The 26302-nt window shown below is 40.1% G+C and overlaps 1 pseudogene; it reads right to left on the bottom strand.

Annotated features, from left to right (window-relative positions):
* Window positions 1–1175: 1175 nt before the first annotated feature.
* LOC138988005 (SH3 domain-binding glutamic acid-rich-like protein 2) lies at window positions 1176–1565 on the bottom strand (annotated as a pseudogene).
* Between the last annotated feature and the right edge of the window lie 24737 nt (window positions 1566–26302).

The raw sequence follows: 26302 nt of genomic DNA, 5'->3' as shown, positions 1-26302 counted from the left end.
CCTCTTTCCTGTATGTATTCTGTTCTGAAAGATCACTGATACTTACAAGGGAATGAGAACATGTGCCTACATTACTCTGAAAATCTGGGACTGTGCAGTGGCCAGAAATATGAGTTGGCAGAGTTAGAGGGCCAGTAACACAGGAAAAAATATTAAAATGTACAGCAATATTAGTTATCTCTTAATATGCCTCATCAAGGGTTCACAAAATACATCTAACCAAAATCTTCCTTTCCCAAAAAATATAATCCTTTCACAAAATATGTAAGCAGCTACTAGTTAGGGGGGCTGCATTTTAAAATATATGTGCACTTATGCATACTAAGTTGCTAGAGCTGAAATGCTTTCAGATACAAGTCAGATAATGTCCCTAGACATTTACTATCTAATTAGTGCTCCTTTTAAAATATATCTTTAAAGCAATCTTATGCATTAGGTGAGACTTGCCCCTTGCAAGAGATAAAGAAGCATATATTTTTCAAAATAGCAGTTCATCTCTATAACTTGGTTCTGATCACATACTATAGTCAACTGTGATTTCTGGACACATCAGGAGGTGCTTGGAGGATTTATGGGGGCAAGAATTTCCATCACCAAAAGGAGGCTAGAACATTTAATTTTTTTTTTTTTTTTAATTCTTCTGCCCGACCGGCCTCGTGCGCGCATGCGCACGCCTGGTGCGCGCGACCCCGCCTCCTCTCCCTCACGCCTCAAGAACATCTAATTTTTTATACAGTTATGACAAAGCACTGGAATAGTGATATTTGATTTTGCAGCAAAGACCTTCAGCCCTTTGTCAACCAACACTGCTATTTTTCTTTCTGACCAAAATATTCTAATAGCCTGGCAGACTAATTTCAAGGATTAGCACCTAGGTAGTTTGAAGAGAAGCATGTTTGAGCAATCCTGACATCGACCACAAACCAGGGCAGATCCAATATTTTCTGTCTGATGGTGCCACCTGCTTATCACTCAGTCATTCAGGAAGCACACCTGGAACAGGTGCCAGATCCTCTGGGTAAAGTGAGGCAACTGCAGGTAATTCTGAAAATAAGAAAAAACCCACCACAGTCCTGATTTGGTTTAAAGCAATCATGTAATCCCATTAGACCCAAGTCTTCCCCAAACACCTTTTCCATGACAAGCTAAGGTACTGATAACGTCTGTGGCTTCCGTCACAGCGATGCATTCGGTTGGAAGCTGTGTGCTGAGTACCAGCGGGGACTCCGAAGTGCATCTTCTCTCTCTTCCAGCTGTCTTTGCTCAGGTCCTGCCTTTGATGCCAACTGTGATCTCAGGCCTAAGAATGAAAGGACTGTATTGATCTTATATTCAAAAAACTGTCATAATCTCCATAGTATTGGTCATCATTAAACATCGAGGTGGCAGAGGGTGGCCCTGAGCAGGTTTCTTCTTATACACCCACTGCCTCTGCTCTTCTGCCATTGGGATGTCCACCTCTTCAGCCTCTATCTTGCGGCTTCTAGAAATCTAACCACATCCTGCTGTTTCTTCTTCATCGCCACGAAGCCTGAGGAGGAGGAGATGAACACACGGATGACCATCCTCTCGCCCGGTAGGGACCCACCTTCTGCCCTCGCGGGCTCCGGGCTGGCGGGGACGTGAAGGCAGAACTCCGCGGCCGCCACTGCTGCCCTGCAGAGCGCTCGGGTCTGGGGAGATGGCAGGGATCCGGAGCCCTCCTGCCCGCTCTGCCAAAGCCACAGTTTTTGAGGGTCAACCTCATGAGGGACGTGAAGGATCCACTTTACAGTGGAAGACCCTATAGTAAATGATACTACATGGACGTGGTAAATAGGAAATCAGTATGATTTTCTGTTTCTCCTCTGCGATAGAATTGCCTCTCACATTTTTCTGTATATGCCAACTACTCAGTCCTTTTAAGAATCTCTTCAATAAGGGATTGTAAGTCCTTTTAAAAATCATATTTTCTCTGCCTGCATATGTATTGTTTCTTACCTCTTTTAAAAAAAATCCAATTTTTCTTTTACTGCTTGTTTTATTTCCTACAATGATTTGGATTCCTATCCAAATTCCTTCCTGATTATTGTTAATTTAAGTTGGTATTATAAACCTAGACTTTTGGTTTCTGGGTTAGATTTTTTCTGGAAGAATATTTGAGTGGTTGGTGTATTTTCTGAGTCCTTCCATACCTGAGGTTGTATTTTAATTGACTTCACACATTAATGACAACTTTGCCGAATACTGAATTCTGGCACCATTACGCTTTAATTTGTAATGATAAAGATACTCTTACATAGTGTTCTATGACTGAGTATCACTGAAAGAAGTCTGTATGCAACTTGGTTTTACTCCATTTTGAGCCATCTGACTCAATTATACCAAGTGTGATTTTGTTGATCAGGTTTTCTTAGAACATGAAGCACACTGTGAATTTTCAGACTCAGGTCTTTCTTCCTTTTATAATTTTTTATTTTTATGATACAAAATTTACATAGAGTGAAATGCAAAAATGTGTTGCTAAACATTTGGATTGTTATCAGTTTGGGCTATTATGAACTAAACTTTTATGAACATTCTTATGCAAGTTGTCTATGGACATACGTTTTTATTTCTCTGGGGAAAATATATGGGCAGTAGAGTAGGTGAATTTTTTAACCCTGTAAAAAACTGCCAAGCTATTTTCTGAAATAGTTGTACCATTTTACACCCCTGTCAGAAATGTATGAGGATTATAGTTGTCTCACATCCTCTATTTGGTATTGTCAGTATTATTTTATCCATTATGATATGTGGTGTGTACCCATTTGATTTTATTTTGCATTTCCCTAATGTTTGATGGTATTGCACAAAATTCTCTTACTTATTGCCATCTGTGTATCTCATTTGTGAGTTGTCTAAGTCTTTTGCTCAATTTTATTGAAACAGAAGCAGAAGATATTAAGAAGAGGTGGCAAGAATACACAGAAGAACTGTACAAAAAAGATCTTCGTGACCCAGATAATCACGATGGTGTGATCACTCACCTAGAGCCAGACATCCTGGAATGTGAAGTCAAGTGGGCCTTAGAAAGCATCATTACGAACAAAGCTAGTGGAGGTGATGGAATTCCAGTTGAGCTATTTCAAATCCTGAAAGAAGATGCTGTGAAAGTGCTTGCACTCAATATGCCAGCAAATTTGGAAAACTCAGCAGTGGCCACAGGACTGGAAAAGGTCATTTTTCACTCCAATCCCAAAGAAAGGCAATGCCAAATAATGCTCAAACTACCACACAATTGCACTCATCTCACACACTAATAAAGTAACGCTCAAAATTCTCCAAGCCAGGCTTCAGCAATACGTGAACCATGAACTTCCAGATGTTCAAGCTGGTTTTAGAAAAGGCAGAGGAACCAGAGATCAAATTGCCAACATCCACTGGATCATGGAAAAAGCAAGAGAGTTCCAGAAAAACATCTATTTCTGCTTTATTGACTATGCCAAAGCCTTTGACTATGTGGATCACAATACAGTGTGGAAAATTCTGAAAGAGATGGGAATACCAGACCACCTGATCTGCCTCTTGAGAAATCTATATGCAGGTCAGGAAGCAAAAGTTAGAACTGGACATGGAACAACGGACTGGTTCCAAATAGGAAAAGGAGTATGTCAAAGTTGTATATTGTCACCCTGCTTATTGAACTTCTATGCAGAGTACATCATGAGAAACGCTGGGCTGAAAGAAGCACAAGCTGGAATCAAGATTGCTGGGAGAAATATGAATAACCTCAGATATGCAGATGACACCACCCTTATGGCAGAAAGTGAAGAGGAACTAAAAAACCTCTTGATGAAAGTGAAAGAGGAGAGTGAAAATGTTGGCTTAAAGCTCAACATTCAGAAAACGAAGATCATGACATCTGGTCCCATCACTTCATGGGAAATAGATGGAGAAACAGTGGAAATAGAGTCAGACTTCATTTTTCTGGGCTCCAGTATCACTGTAGATGATGATTACGGCCATGAAATTAAAAGATGCTTACTCCTTGGAAGGAAAGTTATGACAAACCTAGAGAGCATATTCAAAAGCAGAGACAATATTTTGCCAACAAAGGTTCCTCTAGTCAAGGCTATGGTTTTTCCAGTGGTCGTGTATGGATGTGAGAGTTAGGCTGTGAAGAAAGCTGAGCACTGAAGAATTGATGTTTTTGAACTGTGGTGTTGGAGAAGACTCTTGAGAGTCCCTTGGACTGCAAGGAGATCTAACCAGTCCATTCTAAAGGAGACCAGTCCTGGGTGTTCTTTGGAAGGACTGATGCTGAGGCTGAAACTCCAGTACTTTGGCCACCTCACGTGAAGAGTTGACTCATTGGAAAAGACTCTGATGCTGGGAGGCATTGGGGGCAGGAGGAGAAGGGGATGACAGAGAATGAGATGGCTGGATGGCATCACCGGCTCGATGCACATGGGTTTGGGTGAACTCCAGGAGTTGGTGATGGACCAGGAGGCCTGGCGTGCTGCGATTCATGGGGTCGCAAAGAGTCAGACACGACTGAGTGACTGAACTGAACTGAACTGATGGTATCATGTGTGTTTTTATTTTGAATTGTAGGATTTCTTATATATTCTGTATACACAAACTTTGTTATATGTTAGTTATTGTTGTTCAGTTGCTAAGTTGTGTCTGACTCTTTGTGACCCCATGGACTGAAGCACACTGGCCTCTTCTGTCCTCCACTGTCTTCTGGAGTTTGCTCAAATTCATATCCATTGAGTTGGTGATACTATCTAACCACCTCATCCTCTGAGAATATCTCCCAGTCTATGGCTTGCCTATTCATTTACTTAATGAGGTTTTTGATGAACAATCATTCTACATTTTGATAAGTTCTAATTTTTCAATTTTTTCTTTTCTTGTTATTGCTTTAATAAAATTATATGCTTATTTCAACTATTCTTGTGAGAATATTCTTGTGTTTCCTTTTAGAAGCCTTATAATTTTAACTTATAAATTTGGGCTCATAATCTATACTGAATTAATTTTTTGTACAGTATGGCACACAAAGATCAAGATTCTTTATATGAATATCCAATTATTTATTCACATTGTTTTGAAGAGACTTTCCTTTCCCCTACTGAAGTGATTTTTTGCCTTTGTCAGAAGTCTTTTGAACATATAGGAATGAGTCCATTCTGTACTCCTCAGTCTGTCCCAAAACACTTTCTCTCTGTCTTACTCCAGTACAATATTATCTTAAATACTCTTGCTTTATAGGAAGTCTTGTAATCAGATAGGGTTAATCCTCAATTTGGTTCTTTTTCAACAGTTTTGGTTTTTTTTTTTTAGGGGCTTAGATTTTTCATATATGAATATTAGAAATGGTTTGTCAATTTCACAAAGAAGTAGGTCTTTCTTATATGAACAAAGTTTTCTGCTATTATTACTTTATTTTGTCTCTTTCTTTCTGGAATTCCAATGAACCAAAGGTATAAACACTGGAATCTCTCTCTCTCACTTATTTTCTCTCATAATTTAAAATTTTTAAGGCTTTCTTGGGAGTTCTGAGTGTATTTCTCACTTTTATCTAACACTGACTTGATTTTCTGTTCTTAATTGCCTCCCTGTGGCTTTACTTTAGTGACTCTGCTTTCATTTTCAGTGAGTTTTTAGTCTTAGATTTGTCCCTCTCACTACACTATCACTTCAGCGGTCCCTTGAATCTTACTATACATGGGTTAGACATTTTCTAAAGGCTTATTTGATAGACTCACCAGGTAAAGCATCTGCCTGCAGTGTAGGAGACACAGGAGACACGGGTTCGATTCCTGGGTTGGGAGGATCCCCTGGAGAGGGCATAGCAACCCACTCCAGTATTCTTGCCTGGAGAATCTGATGGACAGAGGAGCCTGGTGGGCTATAGTCCATATGGTCACAAAGATGTGGACATGACTGAGCTCCTAGGCACGCAGTCTTATTCAATTCCAGTAGTAAGTTAGTAAGTCAATATACAGGGTAGCCAACTACTTCCTCAAAAGAAGGAAGATGTCTTTACTGTTTCGTTTCCTTTTTTCACCTGGCACATGGTATGCTCAAAAAATACCTGTTGAGTCAATGGCTGTGCCATTTTTCTAAGTGCTCCCTTCACTTACATACTCTCAACATTTTCAGATCTCATGATATTTTCAGTTTTCTTTTACTCCCAGAAGGTTGCCTGTGCTTGCCAATCTTTGTAGGAGTTGAGTGGGTACTACTGGCAATTGGTGTGCTTCCTGTTCTCCCCAAATGTTTCACAGAGTTCCTTCAAACCTACACAGAAGGAAGTAGGGAAGAAATAAGCCACCAAATCAACAAAAACACCACAGACCATTCAGGTATGACCTAATCAAATCCCTTACAATTATACAGTGGAAGTGAGAAATAGATTCAAGGGATTAGATCTGATAGACAGACTGCCTGATGAACTATGGATGGAGGTTCCTGACATTGTACAGGAGACAGGGATCAAGAGCATCCGCAAGAAAAACGAATGCAAAAAAGCAAAAATGGCTGTCTGAGGAGGCCTTACAAATAGCTGTGAAAAAAGAGAAGTGAAAAGCAAAGAGAAAAGGAAAGATATACACATTTGAAGGCAGAGTTTCAAAGAATAGCAAGGAGAGATAAGAAAGCCTCCCTCAGTGATCAGTGCCAAGAAATAGAGGAAAACAATAGAATGGGAAAGACTAGAGATCTCTTCAAGAAAATTAGAGATACCAAGGGAACATTTCATGCAAAGATGGGCTCAATAAAGGAAAGAAATGGTATGGACCTAACAGAAGCAGAAGATATTAAGAAGAGGTGGCAAGAATACACAGAAAAACTGTACAAAAAAGATCTTCATGACCCAGATAATCACAACAGTGTGATCACTCATGTAGAGCCAGACATCCTGGAATGTGAAGTCAAGTGGGCCTTAAGAAGCATCACTATGAACATAACTAGTGGAGGTGATGGAATTCCAGTTGAGCTATTTCAAATCCTGAAAGAAGATGCTGTGAAAGTGCTTGCACTCAATATGCCAGCAAATTTGGAAAACTCAGCAGTGGCCACAGGACTGGAAAAGGTCAGTTTTCACTCCAATCCCAAAGAAAGGCAATGCCAAACAATGCTCAAACTACCACACAATGACACTCATTTCACACGCTAATAAAGTAATGCTCAAAATTCTCCAAGCCAGGCTTCATCAGTATGTGAACTGTGAAGTTCCAGATGTTCATGTTGGTTTTAGAAAAGGCAGAGGAACCAGAGATGAAATTGCCAACATCTGTTGCATCATCAAAAAAGCAAGAGAGTTCCAGATAAACATCTACTTCTGCTTTATTGACTATGCCAAAGCCTTTGACTGTGTGGATCACAACAAACTGTGGAAAATTCTTAAACAGATGGGAATACCAGACCACCTGACCTGCCTCTTTAGACATCTGTATGCAGGTCAGGAAGCAACAGTTAGAACTGGACATGGAACAACAGACTGGTTCCAAATCGGGAAAGGAGTACGTCAAGGCTGTATATTGTCACCCTGCTTATTTAACTTCTATGCAGTGTACTCATGAGAAATGCTGGGCTGGATGAAGCACAAGCTGGAATAAAGATTGCTAGGAGAAATATCAATAACCTTAGATATGCTGATGACACCACCCTTATGGAAGAAAGTGAAGAAGAACTAAAGAGCCTCATGATGAAAGCAAAAGAGGAGAGTGAAAATGCTGGCTTAAAGCTCAACATTCAGAAAACGAAGATCATGGCATCTGGTCCCATCAGTTCATGGCAAATAGATGGGGAAACAGTGAAAACAGTGTCAGACTTTATTTTTTGAGGCTCCAAAATCACTGCAGATGGTGACTGAAGCTATGAATTAAAAGATGCTTACTCCTTGGAAGAAAAGTTATGACCAACCTAGATAGCATAGTCAAAAGCAGAGACATTGCTTTGCCAACAAAGATCCATCTAATCAAGGCTATGGTTTTTCCAGTAGTCATGTATGGATGTGAGATTTGGACTATAAAGAAAGCTGAACGCCGAAGAATTGATGCTTTTTACCTGTGGTGTTGGAGAAGATTTTTGAGAGTCCCTTGGACTGCAAGGAGATCCAACCAGTCCATCCTAAAGGAGATCATTCCTGGGTGTTCATTGGAAGGACTGATGTTGAAGCTGAAGCTGCAATACTTTGGCCACCTGATGCGAAGAGCTGACGCTTTCGAAAAGACCGTGATTCTGGGAAGGATTAAAGGCAGAAGGAGAAGGGGGCAACAGAGGATGAGATGGTTGGATGGATCAGGTACTCAACGGACATGAGTTTAGTAAACTGTGGGGGTTGGTGATAGAGAGGCCTGGCATGCTGCAGTCCATGGAGTTGCAAAGAATCGGACACAGCTGAGCGACTGAACTGAACTGATCAATATGAGAAAGTCTAAGAGGGAAATGGTGCTGGGGGACATCATGGCACAGGACTATGTCTCTGTGCTATATTCCAAATTAGTTGTTTCCCGTATTCCATATGTCTACTTCCATGCCTGCTTTGGTTCTACCTGTGTTAGGAGCAAACCATGGAGCCTTTTGGTGTTGGCTGTGGGTCTAAAACAACAGACAGAAGAAATCTATCCATGGTTATGGTTTTTTTTTTACCCTTGTCTCTGGCTGTTTTCTCTAGTTTATAAGGGTGATTGAAGTATCCTCTTATTACCCAATATATTTTAAAAAATTTATTTATTTCTGTCTGTCTACGCACTTGGCTGCCTTGGGTCTTCGTTGTGGTACACAGGATCCTCATTGCTGTGTTTGGCCTTCTCTGTAGTTGCGGTGCTTAGGCTTAGTTACCCCATGGCATGTGGGAACCTAGTTCCGCAACCAGGGATCGAACATGTGTCCCTTGCGTTGGAAGGCAGATTCTTGGCCACTGACCAACAGGAAAGTCCTCATATTACCCAACGTTTTGATTGACATGGAAGCTTTCCATCCTTTTTTTTTTTTTTTAATTTCTGGAATGGAGCGATGGAGATCTCTTCTAGCGTCTGGTGCTCAGGCAGTATTTCCATTTGAATATTCCATGGGTCACTTCAGTGGGATTCTGGAACGAGAGCTAGACTCGTGTTTATATAATCTTTCCCAGAAGTCACATAGACTTTAAATGCCCTTGTCTAGCACAGCAGCTTATTTTATGGTTTGAAGTAAGAAAGCAATTCTGCACTTTCTTTGGGAGCACAGGTATGCCAGAATGACTGGGAGAAGGGTTTTCTTCTGCCCCAGACCTAAAAATACCATTCACCGAATGACAGGGGCCATGTTTTTAACCAAGTATTGTCCTGAATTCACAGCGTAAATGTCCCTATTAATTTTTTCCTTCCGGAAAACATTATTTTACTTCTGAAAACACAGATATAGATGAATCAGTGACCTTTGCCACAGAAATGTGCATTTAGTGACACTTTTCTGATGTACTGGGACTGGAAATAACATCCTTTGCTGAGTTGCTTTAGTCAAGAAAGATTGAATGTCACAACACTTGAATTCTAGAGGTTTTTCTGACTTTTTAGTTCTCTAACTGCATCTATGCCTGAGGCAGAAGGAACAGAAGCAACAAAATATTATAAAATGACTATGTTTTGCACAGAAAGAAAATATCCCTGTACTGATTCATCCTAGAGAACAATAAATTGGTCACTGTGTAAATGTTTCTTACTGAAAGAGATCTTGTTTTTATACTGCTAGACAACTTCTCTGCCCATCAGGGGGGTTTCTGAGAGCAGATTAACTTTATTATCCATTTTCAACACAGCAAATGTAAATAATTAGAACTTAAACTTGCAATTTAGTCACCCGACAGCTAAAAATGATTGCATATTGCACCGAGACCAATACATCTATTTTATGTGGCAAATGAACGGTCTTACCATGATTCATTTACCTGCTGTTTTGTGCAAACATTCTTTTGTAAAATGTTTGGGAGACAGTACTGAAGAGAAATTACTGTTTTATCACAATATTCAGCAGCAGTGTTTCTGCTTCATATATATATAATTTCATGAAGGTAAAAGAAAGATCAGTCAATAAATATTTATTGAACCTCTTCCTTTATGTTTAATGCCTTGCTGGACTCAGTGGAAGGTAAAGAAATGTATAAAATGCAGTACTTTCAGGAAAGGTAGAGAGGAAATCTTACAGTCTGTGTAGCTTTATCTGTTCTAACACATGTTAAAAAGTTAAGTTCAAGTCTAGGTTAGAAATCTCTTTATCTAGGCCTTTAAAAAAAGTTTGTAGTTTTTCTCTCTGGCCAGACTATTTTTTGAAAATGAGGAGAACTGGACATATGTGTTTAACAAGTAAATGGAACTAATTTCATTCATGGGCTAGACTTTCTTGTTTGACTAGTGAATTGAACATGCCAGGCATGGGAGTAGATAAGCTATCCCTGCACTGAAATGCATTCTATTTTAGTGAGTGAAATAACAAGTGTACCAATAATTTCAGCATGATAAGTGGTTTAGTAGAGGTCTGTAGGCATTTTTCTATGGGTATATCACTTCACTTATATTATCAGCAAGATTGTTCCTGAGAAGTAAGGATAGTTTTTCTGTTCCTTGTAAATTGAGAAGGCTGTGATCAGGATTCCAACATTTACCACCCATTCATGGATTTCATGGGCTCCCCAGGAGGCATTAGTGATAAAGAACCCATCTGCCAATGCAAGTTAGACTTAAGAAATGTGGGTTTGATCCCTGGGTTGAGAAGATCCCCTGTTGGAGGGTGTGGCAACCCACTCCAGTATTCTTGCCTGAAGAGTCCCATAGACAGTGGAGCCTGGCAGGCAGCAGTCCATAGGGTAGCACAGAGTCGGACACAACTGAAGCAACTTAGCGCGCATACATGGATCACAGGCATTTGAACATACTCTAGTCTCTTCTGTCTTTGTCTCTAAAAAAGTCTTCCTGGGGTCCTCTAAGACCTTTCAGCTATTCCCCAGCAGGCTTCTGCCCGTCACAGCCAGACCTCCTCATCTCCCCTAGGGGCTTCATTTGAGCACCATTTACTTCCATTCTCACACCACTTCATTGATTGGTTCTTGTCGAGACTGCCAAGGACCTAAAGACTTCAAAGGACAATATTCAATTCCCACCTTCCTTGAACTCTTTTTAGTTTTTGGTATGTTTTTTACCAACTTCTTCCTGATAAACCTGTTTTTCACCTGATTCCTATGACACCCTCTGACTTTCTTAGCACCTTTGGCTACTTATTTTCATTTGAAGATTTCACCTTCTCTTCCTAATCTTCAAATGCTGAAGCTCCTTATGGCTGTATCCTAGACCCCTCTTCTCTTGACTCTCTGGAGATTTTGTTTTATTTTAAAGATCACGGCTCATAATTAGGAAGATTTACTCTAACTAGGGTTTGTTCTAAGTGATTTCAATATATTACTAATTTACTCTTCACCACAGTCCTTTAAGTCACATACAATTATTATTCCCATTTTACAGATCAGGAAATTGAGGCATCAAGAATTCAAGTAACGTATAAGTAAAAACATATAAATATAAGTACACAGTAGAGTTAGGTTTTGAACCCAGACACTTTTGCTACATGTCTGTGTGCTGATAGCTGGACTTTTTACACATTGAAGTGATTTATTTCAGAGTCTGTAGTCAGCACAAGCCTGTAAGAATACAGAGTTTGGATTGTTGTTTTTCTTCAATCACTAAGTTGTGTCCTACTCTCTGTGAACCCATGGACGGCAGCAGGCCAGGCTTCCCTGTTCTTCACCATCTTCTAAAGTTTTCTCAAACTCATGCCCATTGAGTCAATGATGCCATCCAACCATCTCATCCTCTGTCGTCCCCCTCTCTTCCTGCCTTCTATCTTTCCCGGCATCAGGGTCTTTTCAAATGAGTCAGTTCATTGCATCAGGTGGCCAAAGTATTGGAGCTTCAGCATCAGTCCTTCCAATGAATACTCAGGGTTGATTTCCTTTAGGATTGACTGATTTGATCTTGCAGTCTAAGGGATTCTCAAGAGTTTTCTCCAGCACCACAGTTTGAAAGCATCAGGTCTTTAGCACTCAGCCTTCTTTAAGGTCCAGTTCTCACATGACTACTGGAAAAACCATAGCTTTGACTATTTGGATCTTTGTTGATCCTTCCCAGCATCTGGGTCTTTTCAAATGGGTCAGTTCTTCACATCAGGTGGCCAAAGTATTGGAATTTCAGCTTCAGCATCAGTCCTTCCAATGAACACCCAGGACTGATTTCTTTTAGCATGGACCAGTGGATCTCCTTGCAGTCCAAGGGACTCTCAAGAGTCTTCTCCAACACCACAGTTAAAAAGCATCAATTCTTCACTGCTCTGTTTTCTTTACAGTCCAACTCTCACATCCATACATGACTACTGGAAAAACCATAGCTTTGACTAGATGGACCTTTGTTGGCAAAGTTATGTCTCTGATTTTTAATATGCTATCTAGGTTGATCATAACTTTCTTCCAAGAAGGAAGCATCTTTTAATTTCATGGCTGCAGTCACCATCTGCAGTGATTTTGGAGCCCAGAAAAATAAAGTCTGACACTGTTTCCAGTTTCCCCATCTATTTCCCATGAAGTGATGGGACCAGATGCCATGATCTTAGTTTTCTGAATGTTGAGCTTTAAGCCAACTTTTTCACTCCCTCTTTCACTTTCATCAAGAGGCTTTTTAGTTCCTCTTCACTTTCTTCCATAAGGGTGGTGTCATCTGCATATCTGAAGTTACTGATATTTCTCCTGGCAATCTTGATTCCAACTTGTGCTTCTTCCAGCCCAGCATTTCTCGTGGTGTACTCTGCATAGAAGTTAAATAAGCAGGGTGACAATATACAGCCTTGACGTACTCCTTTCCCGATTTGGAACCAGTCTGTTGTTCCATGTCCAGTTCTAACTGTTGCTTCCTGACCCACATACACATGTCACAAGAGGCAGGTCAGGTGGTCGGGTATTCCCATCTCTTTCAGAATTTTCCACAGTTGATTGTGATCCACACAGTCAAAGGCTTTGGCATAGTCAATAAAGCAGAAATAGATATTTTTCTGGAACTCTCTTGCTTTTTCCATGATCCAGCGGATGTTGGCAATTTGATCTCTGGTTCTTCTGCCTTTTCTAAAACCAGCTTGAACATCTGGAAGTTCACAGTTCACATACTGCTGAAACCTGGCTTGAAGAATTTTGAACATTACTTTACTAGCATGTGAGACGAGTATAATTGTGTGGTAGTTTGAGCATTCTTTGGCATTGCCTTTCTTTGGGATTGGAGTGAAAACTGACTTTCCCAATCCTGTGGCCACTGCTGAGTTTTCCAAATTTGCTGGCATATTGAGTGAAGCACTTTCACAGCATCTTCTTTTAGGATTTGAAATAGCTCAACTAGAATTCCATCATCTCCACTAACTTTGTTCGTAGTGATGCTTCCTAAGGCCCACTTGACTTCACATTCCAGGATGTCTGGCTCTAGGTGAGTGATCACACCATCGTGATTATCTGGGTCGTGAAGATCTTTTTTGTACAGTTCTTCTGTGTATTCTTGCCACCTCTTCTTAATATCTTCTGCTTCTGTTAGGTCCCTACCATTTCTGTCCTTTATCGAGCCCATCTTTGCATGACATGTTCCCTTGGTATCTCTAATTTTTTTGAAGAGGTCTCCAGTCTTTCCCATTCTATTGTTTTCCTCTATTTCTTTGCACTGATCACTGAGGAAGGTTTTCTTATCTCTCCTTGCTATTCTTTAGAACTCTGCCTTCAAATGGGTATATGTTTTCTTTTCTCCTTTGCTTTTCACTTCTCTTCTTTTCACAGCTATTTGTAAGGCCTCCCCAGACAGCCATTTTGCTTTTTTGCATTTAAGTAAGGTGGTAGGCACTGAGAGCGTGCATCAGAGGGCAGACAGACTGATGCCACAATCACAGACATCTAGCCAATCTGATCACATGGACCACAGCCTTGTCTAACTCAGTGAAATTAAGCCATGCCATGTGGAGCCACCCAAGATAGACAGGTCATGGTGGAGAGGTCTGACAGAATGTGGTTCACTGGAGAAGGGAATGGAAAACCACTTCAGTATTCTTGCCTTGAGAACCCCATGAACAGTATAAATAAGCAAGAAGATAGGACTCTGAAAGAGGAACTCCACAGGTCAGTAGGTGCCCAATGTGCTACTGGAGATCAGTGGAGAAATAACTCCAGAAAGAATGAAGAAATGGAGCCAAAGCAAAAACAATACCCAGTTGTGGATGTTACTGGTGATAGAAGCAAGGTCCGATGCTGTAAAGAGCAATATTACATAGGAACCTGGAATGTTAGGTCCATGAATCAAGGCAAATTGGAAGTGGTCAAACAGGAGATGGCAAGAGTGAGTGTCGACATTCCAGGAATCAGTGAACTAAAATGGACTGGAATTGGTGAATTTAACTCACATGACCATTATATCTACTATTGTGGCAGGAATCCCTTAGAAGAAATGCAGTAGCCATCATAGTCAGCAAAAGAGTCCAAAATGCAGTACTTGGATGCAATCTTCATTTCCAAGGCAAACCATTCAGTATCATGGTAATCCAAGTCTATGCCCCAACCAGTAATGCTGAAGAAGCTGAAGTTAAATGGTTCTATGAAGACCTACCAGATCTTTTAGAAGTAACCCTCAAAAAAGATGTCCTTTTCATTATAGGGGACTGGAATGCAAAAGTAGGAAGTCAAGAAACACCTGGAGTAACAGGCAAATTTGGCCTTGGAATACGGAATGAAGCAGGGCATAGAGTTTTGCCAAGAGAACGCACTGGTCATAGCAAACACCCTCTTCCAACAACACAGGAGAAGACTCTACACAGGAACATTACCAGATAGTCAACACTGAAATCAGATTGATTATAGTCTTTGGAGCCAAAGATGGAGAAGCTCTATAAAGTCAGCAAAAACAAGACCAGGAGCTGACTGTGGCTCACATCATGAACTCCTTATTGCCAAATTCAGACTTAAATAGAAGAAAGTGGGGAAAACCACTAGACCATTCAGGTATGACCTAAATCAAATCCCTTATGATTATACAGTGGAAGTGAGAAATAGATTTAAGGGACTAGATCTGATAGACAGAGTGCCTGAGAAGACAGGAATCAAGACCATTCCCAAGAAAAAGAAATGCAAAAAAAAAAAAAAAAAAAAAAAAAAGCAAGATTTGTCAGAGCTGTGTCTAATTCACTGCTACATCCTTATCACCTACCCTAATGCCTGGCATATGGAGAGTACTATTAAATATTTGGTGAAGTAAACTGAATCAGTTGCCATCTTGACTTTGTATAGACAGGATTTCATTTTTCCTCTTGGCTTAGAGCTCAGTGGGTATTTTGTTGTAGAAAACTTCATAGCCATTATGGAATGCATGTGGTAAAATAAACCCCAGCATCCAAAGATTACATGTTCTTTGTGAAACATTATCCATTTGGCTGTGGTTTGCTTACCCATTTTCAAAGGTCTGTGATTAATCTCCTTGTTCATCTAGTGGGCTGTCTTAGACTGATATTACAAGGACTTTAAAGCACTCATCTTTGGCAGCTGAGCTCTTAGCTGGTCATCTTCATGGTATTAAGTGATACTTGTCCAGATAAGTATCAGAACAGAGGGAAGAAGTTATTGAATCTCTTGGATTTCTAATATCTGTAGAAGGAAGTTGATAATGATTGAAGAAGATCATTTTTGATATGTCATGTATGTGTGTCTTTTTAAATGACAGTTTCAGCAGTACTTAAAAATGTTCTTGTATTTCAGATGGATAAAGAAAACTTCTGAGCCACCAGGGAAATACAAAGAAAATTAATAGTGATAGTAATTTTAGTGCTTATAATTACTAATGACTTGATCTGACTTCCTAGGAGCAGTAAACTTTTATATTTTTGCAACACCAACAGCACAGAAATAGGATTTCTTTTTATTTCCCCTAGCTATAGAACCGGAGAAGGCAATGGCACCCCACTCCAGTACTCTTGCCTGGAAAATCCATGGACCGAGGAGCCTGGTAGGCTGCAGTCCATGGGGTCGCTAAGAGTCGGACACGACTGAGCGACTTCACTTTCACTTTTCACTTTCATGCATTGGAGAAGGCAATGGCACCCCACTCCAGTACTCTTGCCTGGAGAATCCCAGGGACAGCGGAGCCTGGTGGGCTGCCGTCTATGGGGTCACACAGGGTCGGACACAACTGAAGCGACTTAGCAGCAGCAGCAGCTATAGAACATGAACCACAGATAGGAAAAGATGCAGTTTTTTTTTTTAAACTCAAAGAAAGTAGAGGTTTAGACACAGTAAAACACCCATTATGAAGCATTTTGGGTCAAATCAAGGCTCTAACGTGCCCAGTAATTTATTACAATAGGCAGGTTTCATTTGTGTTTGAACTTTTTTGCAGTCCCATAGCACCAGTGCCGAAATGGTTTTTCCACATACCAAAATGTTTAGCAAAGCTACTTGTTTCCCTACTCTCTTATCTTATGCATGTGGGAATGGTCAAACTGTAAGCTTAGAAAAGAAAGGATGATCTTCATAACTGCTTTGCATTTGACTTTTAAAATTTTAATTTATGGCATAGAGATTATGTTAAATTGGAAAAAGAGAGACTTACTTTTGGAACCTTTCTTTAGTGTGATTAATTAAAAGAAAACCTCAACTGCAACTCTGTCAATGGCAAACATGAGTATCATAAACCACAACACAGCTGTTTTCTTTTATCTGTTCTATTTAGGTAGTGTGCCATGAACCTCGGGATGAAAACCAATACTGCAACATTATTTAAGAACTGCTAACAGGCCTCATATCACTTTTCAAGAAGCATGTAAAACTAACGCCTGACCTTTCCATGCTCATTAGAATTTGCTACGTCTTCATGCTACACTGGGGTTTCTGTTTCTGCCACTGTGGCAGAAGTGGTCACTGTCGTGTCTTCTCACTTCTGTTACTGCTGAAAAGTTATCAAAGTAAATGAGTTTCAAGTTCAAGTGGGAGACACATGAAGCAGTGTTCCCCTTCTTGTGACAAAGCTTCAGCAGAACCGAGGTAGAGGATAACTGGCAAGAAGTTATAGAATATCGCTGAAAATGCCAAGGGACTTCCCTGGCAGTCCAGTGGTTAAGATTCTGTGCTTCTACTGCAGCGGCACGGGTCCAATCCCTGGTCATGGAAATAAGATCCCACATGCCGCATGATGTGGCCAAAAGGGGCTACGGAGATTTTTTTAAAAAGAAAATGCTAATGGTCACATTAGTTTGGCTTTTCAACAAAGTCCAAAATAGCAATGACCTATAAAAAGATAGAAGTTTGTTTATTTTATGAGTAACAATTCAAGGGTAAGCAGACCAGGGTGAAGGCTGCACTCATCCATGACCCACACTCCTTCTGCCCTGTTGCTCTGTCTTTTCAACCTGTGGTTTCCTCCTTAAGGTCTGAAATAGCTGCTTCAGCTTTCACCGTCATGTCTGCCTTCTAGTAAGTTGTGAGCAAAAAAAGGAGAAGTGGAGACAATGCTTCTTTCCTTTACTGTCATGATGCAGAAGTCATTCCACTCATTTTCACTCACATCCCACGTCAGAACTTAGTCATGAACCAATGTAGCTGCAAGGAAATTTGGGAAATGTAGATTTTGGTTGGGTGGCCACCTGTCTAGCTAAAAATCAAAGGCTTTACAATTGAAGGGAAAAGTGAAGGATGGATTTTGAGACAGAATGGATAATACTATAAATAACTTCAGGTAAAATGAGGGAGTAGAGAAATAACATGGTACGGGGGTAAACAGATGACTATCCTTTAGCTCTAGCAACCTGTAAGTACATAAGATACAGAGACCAATTACAGTTAATTAAGGTTGAAAGGATACTGACTGGCTAGACATCATATACATTGTTGAAAATTTTGAAAGATGATGAAACTGATGAAAATTTTGGAGAATAAGGCACAGAACTAGGCTTAAGACAGTGTAGCCACAGGTACTTGCAGATCACACCAAGGAATGATCTTCTGATAATAGTGCCGCGGGTGACTTAGATTAGAGTCTTAGATTAGACTGTAAGACTCTTGATTTTGTTATGAATATCAACACTGGAAACTGAAATATCATCCCTGGATGCTGCCAAAGCTAGAAATGAATTTTAAACTCTCTCTTTTTCCTTCAATCTTTGTGCCAGATTCAAAATCCTATGTTGGGAGGCCAGAATTTAGCACGTGGGTCTGAATCTGAGCTGCCAGGGGTCTGAGAGCTCGAGTGTCTGGCCCTCTAGGTGCTGGCAATGGAAGATAGAGCTGCCTCCTGCAGAGACTGATTTGTACAATGTTGGACCCAAAGCATGGACAGGGGTTCATTTTCTGATCAGCCATTTAAAAATGTCAAAAATGTGTACTATAATGACCAACATATTTTTCAGATTGAGCAAAAATAGCATAAGTACTTAAGTGCCTGGTTTCAGAGTTAGAGAATACAGAATTTTAGTCTTTGCTCTGTAAATGTATTCATAATGCCTACCTCCTAGGGTTTTGTGGGCAACATTTGTAACGTAGAGGTTTCAAAAATAGACATAAAAGAGGTAGATTTACACATTGACTTCTAAATATAGTTTGAAGATTTTAAAACATTTTTTCCTTTCTAAGTGGTCTTAATATTATCTATCCACCTTTATCATTAACTGATTAGCCAGTATTTCAATTCAGCTGGCCAATAATATATGCTAAATATATTCTAAAATTAATCTGTAATCCTATAATAAGCAAGGCTGATGATTGGGCCAATTTTGTGCTCACTCTGAACTTTCTCAGATTTATCAGTTAGGGGGAGAAAATATTGGGCAGTGCTTTTTATAATGAACTAAAGGCAGTGAAAGTGAAAGTGAAAAGTGAAAGTGAAGTCGCTCAGTCATATCTGACTCTTTGCAACCCCGTGGACTGTAGCCCACCAGGCTCCTCTGTCCATGGGATTCTCCAGGTCAGAATACTGGAGTGGGTTGCCATTTGCTTCTCCAGGGGATCTTCCTGACCCAGGGATCGAACCCAGGTCTCCCACATCGCAGGCAGACACTTGAACCTCTGAGCCACCAGGGAAGCCCACAAAGGCAGTAAACTCAATCTAAAAGTATGAAGAATAACATCAAACATATATTCTGATAGTAGTTCTCTGTAGTTATTAAGTGAACGGCTTTGTTTTCTTCTCTCAGAAGTGAATTCTCCTTGACAGTACTTTTGTGTTGATAAATATAAGCATGTAAAACTCAATTATTTCTGGTAACCACTTCAAACTTTCTCCTCTAAAAAACATCTTAAGCAGCATTAGGAAGAAAGACAGAGGCAAGCTTAAGTACCTCTGCAGGCTGCCAAAAATACAGGTTGGATGGTGAACAGCACCTGGGGAATTCATTAAGACCATATGGACTGTCAAAAGTTCAGTGTACTAGTGAAGAAAACTCCCTCAGTGATTGCATGTGAATAAAATAATCATTGGAAACAATGGCTCTAGGGGATTACTATGGTCATTTAAAAAGTTGCAAGTTCTGCTCTGAACAGAGAAATTACAAACTAAATGAACTCAATTGTTGAACAGACAACCAGGCAACGAGACAGAATTTATATCCGTGTCTTCTTTTTTTCTCTAAAATATTTTTTATTTATTTTTTAATTTATTTATTTTAACTGGAGGCTAATTACTTTACAATATTGTAGTGTTTTTTTTGCTATACATTGACATGAATCAGCCATGGGTGTACATGTGTTCCCCATCCTGAATCCCCTCCCACCTCCCTTCCCATCCCATCCCATCCCTCTGGGTCATCCCAGTGTACCAGCCCCGAGCACCCTGTACCATGCATCGGACCTGGACTGGCGATCTATTTCACATATGATAATATACATGTTTCAATGCAGTTCTCTCAAATCATCCCACCCTCGCCTTAAGATATTTTTAAAATTTTATCTATTTGACTATGCTGGGTCTTAGTTGCAGCATGTGGGTCTAATTTCCTGACCAGGGATTGAACCTAGGCCCCCTGTGTTAGGAGCTTGGAGTCTTAGCCACTGGACCACCAGGGAAGCCCTAATGTCTTTTCATTTGGCCTCAATTCTTAGGGTTCTCATATATATGTAAATGAAAGGTTGAAGTCAATGTCAGATCAGATCAGATCAGATCAGATCATTTGCTCAGTCGTGTCCGACTCTTTGCGACCCCATGAATCGCAGCACGCCAGGTGTCCCTGTCCATCACCAACTCCTGGAGTTCACTCAGACTCACGTCCATCGAGTCAGTGATGCCATCCAGCCATCTCATCCTCTGTCATCCCCTTCTCCTCCTGCCCCCAATCCCTCCCAGCATCAGAGTCTTTTCCAATGAGTCAACTCTTCGCATGAGGTGGCCAAAGTACTGGAGTTTCAGCTTTAGCATCATTCCTTCCAAAGAAATCCCAGGGCTGATCTCCTTCAGAATGGACTGGTTGGATCTCCTTGCAGTCCAAGGGACTCTCAAGAGTCTTCTCCAACACCACAGTTCAAAAGCATCAATTCTTCAGTGCTCAGCTTTCTTCACAGTCCAACTCTCACATCCATACATGACCACAGGAAAAACCATAGCCTTGACTAGACGGACCTTTGTTGGCAAAGTAATGTCTCTGCTTTCGAATATGCTATCTAGGTTGGTAGTGAAATAAAATTCAGCTCTTTTTTGTTTGTTTGATTTCTGTTATTGTTTAAAAGACAGATCATGCATTCATGCTAAGTCGCTTCAGTAGTGCCCTACTCTTTGCGACCCCATGGACTATAGCCCATCAGGCTCCTCTGTCCAATGGGGTTCTCCTGGCAAGAATATTGGAGTGGGTGTCCGTACCCTTGTCCAGGGGATCTTATTGACCCAGGGATTGAACCTGCATCTCTTATGTCTCCTGCATTGGCAGGTAGATTCTTTACCACTAGCATTGCATGGGAAGCCCTTGATTAGTAAAATTAGCAGAAAATAGGAATGAACTAAAATGATGATAGTATTTTAAGGTATCACAGATACTGCTTTTAAAATTAGGATTTATGTGCTAGCATTTGAATAATCATTTCTGAGCTTCACAGAAATAAAAGAGTAAGCTCTATGAATATTCCTTTTATATATTTCCAAGATAAAATTAATTTTATTCCCTTTTCTTTAGGTTCATTAGCTGAAACTTGCTGACTGATATGAGTCACTTACATCAGTACTTATATCACTGCACCTACCTACTTTTATCTTTGTCTCATCCCAAGTTCTGCCTGGTGTTATTTAAAGATTGGAAACACATCTGCTTTTGTAATTTCTGAGGCTATAAACATATTATAATACTGTATTTTGGCAAAATAAACCTAGCATATTAATTGTAATATTTCTTTGCCATCAAAGAGTAAGCTGAGAAAAAGTGTTTAGAAATTTATAAAAGGAAAGAAAAGAGGCAAAAGTTTTAAAATGAGAAGAGGCAACATATATAATTTGTTAAAGGGGAGGTTAGAAAATATTTGATTTGTGATTGTCCCACAGAGAAACTCTGATTTTTAAAGAAGAAGCTATTGTGTGTGTCTATGTTTCTGTGTGTTTCTGCCCATGTTGTTAAAGTGCTAGATGTTCTATTTCTTTCAGTGAAATGACCAGCATCTTTCCTTTATTCTTACCACAAGGAGTAATACGAGCTCCGCAGAAACCTCAATAATCTTCCAGAGATCCAGTATGGGATCCTGTTACCGATAAGAAGCTCAGCCTCATACGGTAAGGAGTGAGAGTATTTTTTCAATTACATAGTTTATTTTTCCAAGTATGAAGTGGTATATTATAACTGCTGAAAACTTGTAAAACACAAAAAATAAAGATGAAAATAAATGTCACAGTAAGTTTGCCACTCAAAGTTAATCACTGTCAACAATTTTGTTCACTTTATTCCCATCTTTCCCCGCCCCCTCTCAATATGCATATAATGAAGTAGAGCACCCATTAAAATGATGTTTGTGAAAAAATCTGGTAGCTGTGGAAATTCTAGGAAAGCTTGGAAAAAATATCTAGAGCTATATGAACAGAATTAGAATGATATGAACAATTTAGAACTTTATGAACAAGTTGTTCTAGAGTATATTGTTTAGTGAAAAACAGCATTAGAATGATATGAACAATTTAGAACTTTATGAACAAGTTGTTCTAGAGTATATTGTTTAGTGAAAAACAGCAGCAGTTCTTTACACAGAATCAGCAGGGTCCTTTTACTAGGCATTCACATTTTAACAGAACCAATTACTTCTCGTAGTTGAGCTCCTGTGTTGCCTTCAGTTCTATGTTGAGTGAACTATACAATAATCATGGGACAGAACACTTGTCACTCTGGGGACTCAAAGTTGCGACTTATGACTCCAGCGTAGGACAGATTAAGTATTAAAATGTGGTATTGCTTATGTGTGGGATAGGAGCTCACCAAAGTGAAGACTCATTGTAAACCTTAGTATTTGAGGGAGAGCTTAATGGTTGATATTGAGACTGAGCTGCACCTTGAAGAAAGGCAAATTTGGAAAAGACAGAAGACCAAAGAAAATGTTACTGGACAGATAAGCAGATCAGGATGTGATCAGTTATGGAATCTTAATTTCCAAAGGAATTTGGGCTTAATGTTGTAGCTCTAGGATGTTAAGCCTTAAATAGGTTTCAAATGGTGTGACAACTTTGTTTGATTGTTAATGACTGTCAGGTGATGGCTGTATTGAGAAGGATTCTAAGCCTGGTCAAAGGATAAAGGACCAAGATACTGTGTTTAATGATGTCTGCCATGGTCACGGCAGGGAAAGTTTTATCATAACTGGTACACAGTGGTCTACGATGCAGTAGGCAACACAACCGTGGATTCTTTTAAGAGGCAAGTCACCTTCAATATGAGTTTGAAAATGTCCATTCATCAAGCATTTTGTTACTATGCTGCTGCTACTGCTGCTAAGTCACTTCAGTTGTGTCCGACTCTGTGCGACTCCATAGACGGCAGCCCACCAGGCCCCACCGTCCCTGGGATTCTCCAGGCAAGAACACTGGAGTGGGTTGCCATTTCCTCCTCCAATGCGTGAAAGTGAAGTCACCCAGTCATGTCCGACTCTTAACGACCCCACGGACTGCAGCCTACCAGGCTCCTCCATCCATGGGATTTTCCAGGCAAGAGTACTGGAGTGGGTTGCCATTGCCTTCTAAATGTATAAAATGAAGATGAGAACATTATGAATACAGATACTGTTGAACATGAGACAGTAAAGATGAAAATACACTTTATATTTCATTAGCTGATATAAGAAATTGAATTTGAAACAAATTTTTTTTTCAGAAAGTTTGCTTAATAAGCTATAATAACACAAATAATTTATAATTCACCATGAGGGGAGAAAGTAATCTTTCCCAAACTTTAATACTAAGATTTTTTTTTGTCTATATATTTAAAATATTAAGTATTATTCTAGCTTCTTACTTTAATTAGTAGAGCTATCAGTTGGGAAAAGACATTGTTTATTTTCCCAGATTACTTATTTATTGTAATTTCTAATTGTTCAGTTCAGTTCAGTTCAGTTCAGTTGCTCAGTCATGTCCGACTCTTTGCGACCCCATGAATCACAGCGTGCCAGGCCTCCCTGTCCATCACCAACTCCGGGAGTTCACCCAGATTCATGTCCATCGAGTCAGTGATGCCATCCAGCCATCTCATCCTCTGTCGTCCCCTTCTCCTCCTGCCCCCAATCCCTCCCAGCATCAGAGTCTTTTCCAATGAGTCAACACTTCGCATGAGGTGGCCAAAGTACTGGAGTTTCAGCTTTAGCATCATTCCTTCCAAAGAAATCCCAGGGCTGATCTTCAGAATGGACTGGTTGGATCTCCTTGCAGTCCAAGGGACTCTCTAGAGTCTTCTCCAACACCACAGTTCAAAAGCATCAATTCTTTGGCGCTCAGCCTTCTTCACAGTCCAACTCTCACATCCATACATGACCACTGGGAAAACCATAGCCTTGACTAGATGGACTTTGTTGGCAAAGTAATGTCTCTGCTTTTGAATATGCTATCTAGGTTGGTCATAACTTTCCTTCCAAGGAGGAAGCATCTTTTAATTTCATGGCTGCAGTCACCATCTGCAATGATTTTGGAGCCCAGAAAAATAAAGTCTGACACTGTTTCCACTGTTTCCCCATCTATTTCCCATGAAGTGATGGGACTGGATGCCATGATCTTCGTTTTCTGAATGTTGAGCTTTAAGCCAACTTTTTCACTCTCCACTTTCACTTTCATCAAGAGGCTTTTGAGTTCCTCTTCACTTTCTGCCATAAGGGTGGTGTCATCTGCATATCTGAGGTTATTGATATTTCTCCCAGCAATCTTGATTCCAGCTTGTGTTTATTCCAGTCCAGTGTTTCTCACGATGTACTCTGCATATAAGTTAAATAAGCAGGTGACAATATACAGCCTTGATGAACTCCTTTTCCTATTTGGAACCAGTCTGTTGTTCCATGTCCAATTCTAACTGTTGCTTCCTGACCTTCATACAGATTTCTCAAGAGGCAGGTCAGGTGGTCTGGTATTCCCCTCTCTTTCAGAATTTTCCACAGTTTATTGTGATCCACACAGTCAAAGGCTTTGGCATAGTCAATAAAGCAGAAATAGATGTTTTTCTGGAACTCTCTTGCTTTTTCCATGATCCAGCAGATGTTGGCAAATTGTTCATTGGTACTATATAGAAATCCAATAAATTTTGTATATTGAATTTGTATCCTGTGTTCTTGCTAAGCTCACTTACTAGTTCTAGTAGAATGAGTGTGTGTGTGTGTATGTGTAGACAGATACCTTGGAATATTCTACATAGACAATTATGTTTTCTTCAAATGGAGACAGTTTTATTTCTTTTTTTCTAGTCTATATGTTTTTTTTTTCTCTTTTCGCTTTTATATCTTTTATCTTGTATTATTGCATTGCCTGGGATCTCCAGTATTATGTTGAATAGGAGTAGTGTAAGTGGACATACTTGTCTTTTTCCCAGCCTTAGGGGAAAAGCATTCAGTCTTTCACTATTTAGTATGATGTTAGCAACTTCATGTTTACTGCTGAACTACTAGTAGTTACGACAAAGCTATTCATTTATGCTCACTAATTCTGTTAATCACTGAGAGAGAACTGAAGTTTTTAAGTGTAACTGTAAATTTGTTTATTTCTCTGTAAAGTTAAACATTTTTTTTGAGATTATTTTTTAGAGCAGTTTAAGTTTCACAGCTAAATTGAGGGGAATGTACAGAGATTTTCCATATACTACCTACCCACCCCCCACCTACATATAAAGGCTCCCTTGAACTGTGGTGTTAGAGAAGACTCTTGAGAGTCCCTTGGACTGCAAGGAGATCCAACCAGTCCATTCTGAAGGAGATCAGCCCTGGGTGTTCTTTAGAAGGAATGACGCTAAAGCTGAAACTGCAGTACTTTGGCCACCTCATGAGAAGAGTTGACTCATTGGAAAAGACTCTGATGCTGGGAGGGATTGGGGGCAGGAGGAGAAGGGGATGACAGAGGATGAGATGGCTGGATGGCATCACCAACTCGATGCATGTGAGTTTGAGTGAACTCCAGGAGTTGGTGATGCACAGGGAGGCCTGGCGTGCTGCGATTCATTTGGTCGCAAAGAGTCGGACACGACTGAACTGAACTGAACTGACTCATTATGAATATCCCCCACCAGAGAGTACATTGTTATAATTGCTGAACTGGCACTGACACATCATAATCACCCAGAGTCCACACTTTATTTGTTCTGCCTCTTTCTCTGTCTTGTCTCCTAGGACTCCAATTACATAAATGTTAGACTGTTTAATATTGCACAACTCAGAATTGCTGTTCTGTTCTTTCCCTTTTTCTTAAACATTTTTTCTCTTTGTAGTTTTTTTTTTTTTTTGTAATTTCTATTGTTCAGTCACCCAGTTGTGTCTGACTCTCCACAACCACATGGAGTACAGAATGCCAGGGCTCCCTGTCACTCATCACCTCCTGGAGTTCGCCCAAGTTCATGTTCATTGCATCGGTGATGCCATCCAGCCACCTATCTTCTCCTTTTGCCCTTGATCTTTCCCAGCATCAGGGACTTTCCCAGTGAGTCGTCTGTTCACATCAGATGACCAAAATATTGGTGCTTCAGCATCAGCACCAGTCCTTCCAGTGAATATTCAAGGTTGATCTCCCTTAAGATTGATTGGTTTGATCTCCCTGCTGTCCAAGGGACTTTCAGGAGTCTTCTCCAGCACCTCAGTTCAAAGGCATCAATTCTTTGG

Source organism: Bos mutus, chromosome 5 (genome assembly GCF_027580195.1).
Source record: "Bos mutus isolate GX-2022 chromosome 5, NWIPB_WYAK_1.1, whole genome shotgun sequence".
Lineage (NCBI taxonomy): Eukaryota > Metazoa > Chordata > Mammalia > Artiodactyla > Bovidae > Bos > Bos mutus.
Note: the sequence above shows the minus strand (reverse complement) of the source record. Positions and strands in the feature narration are given on the sequence as shown.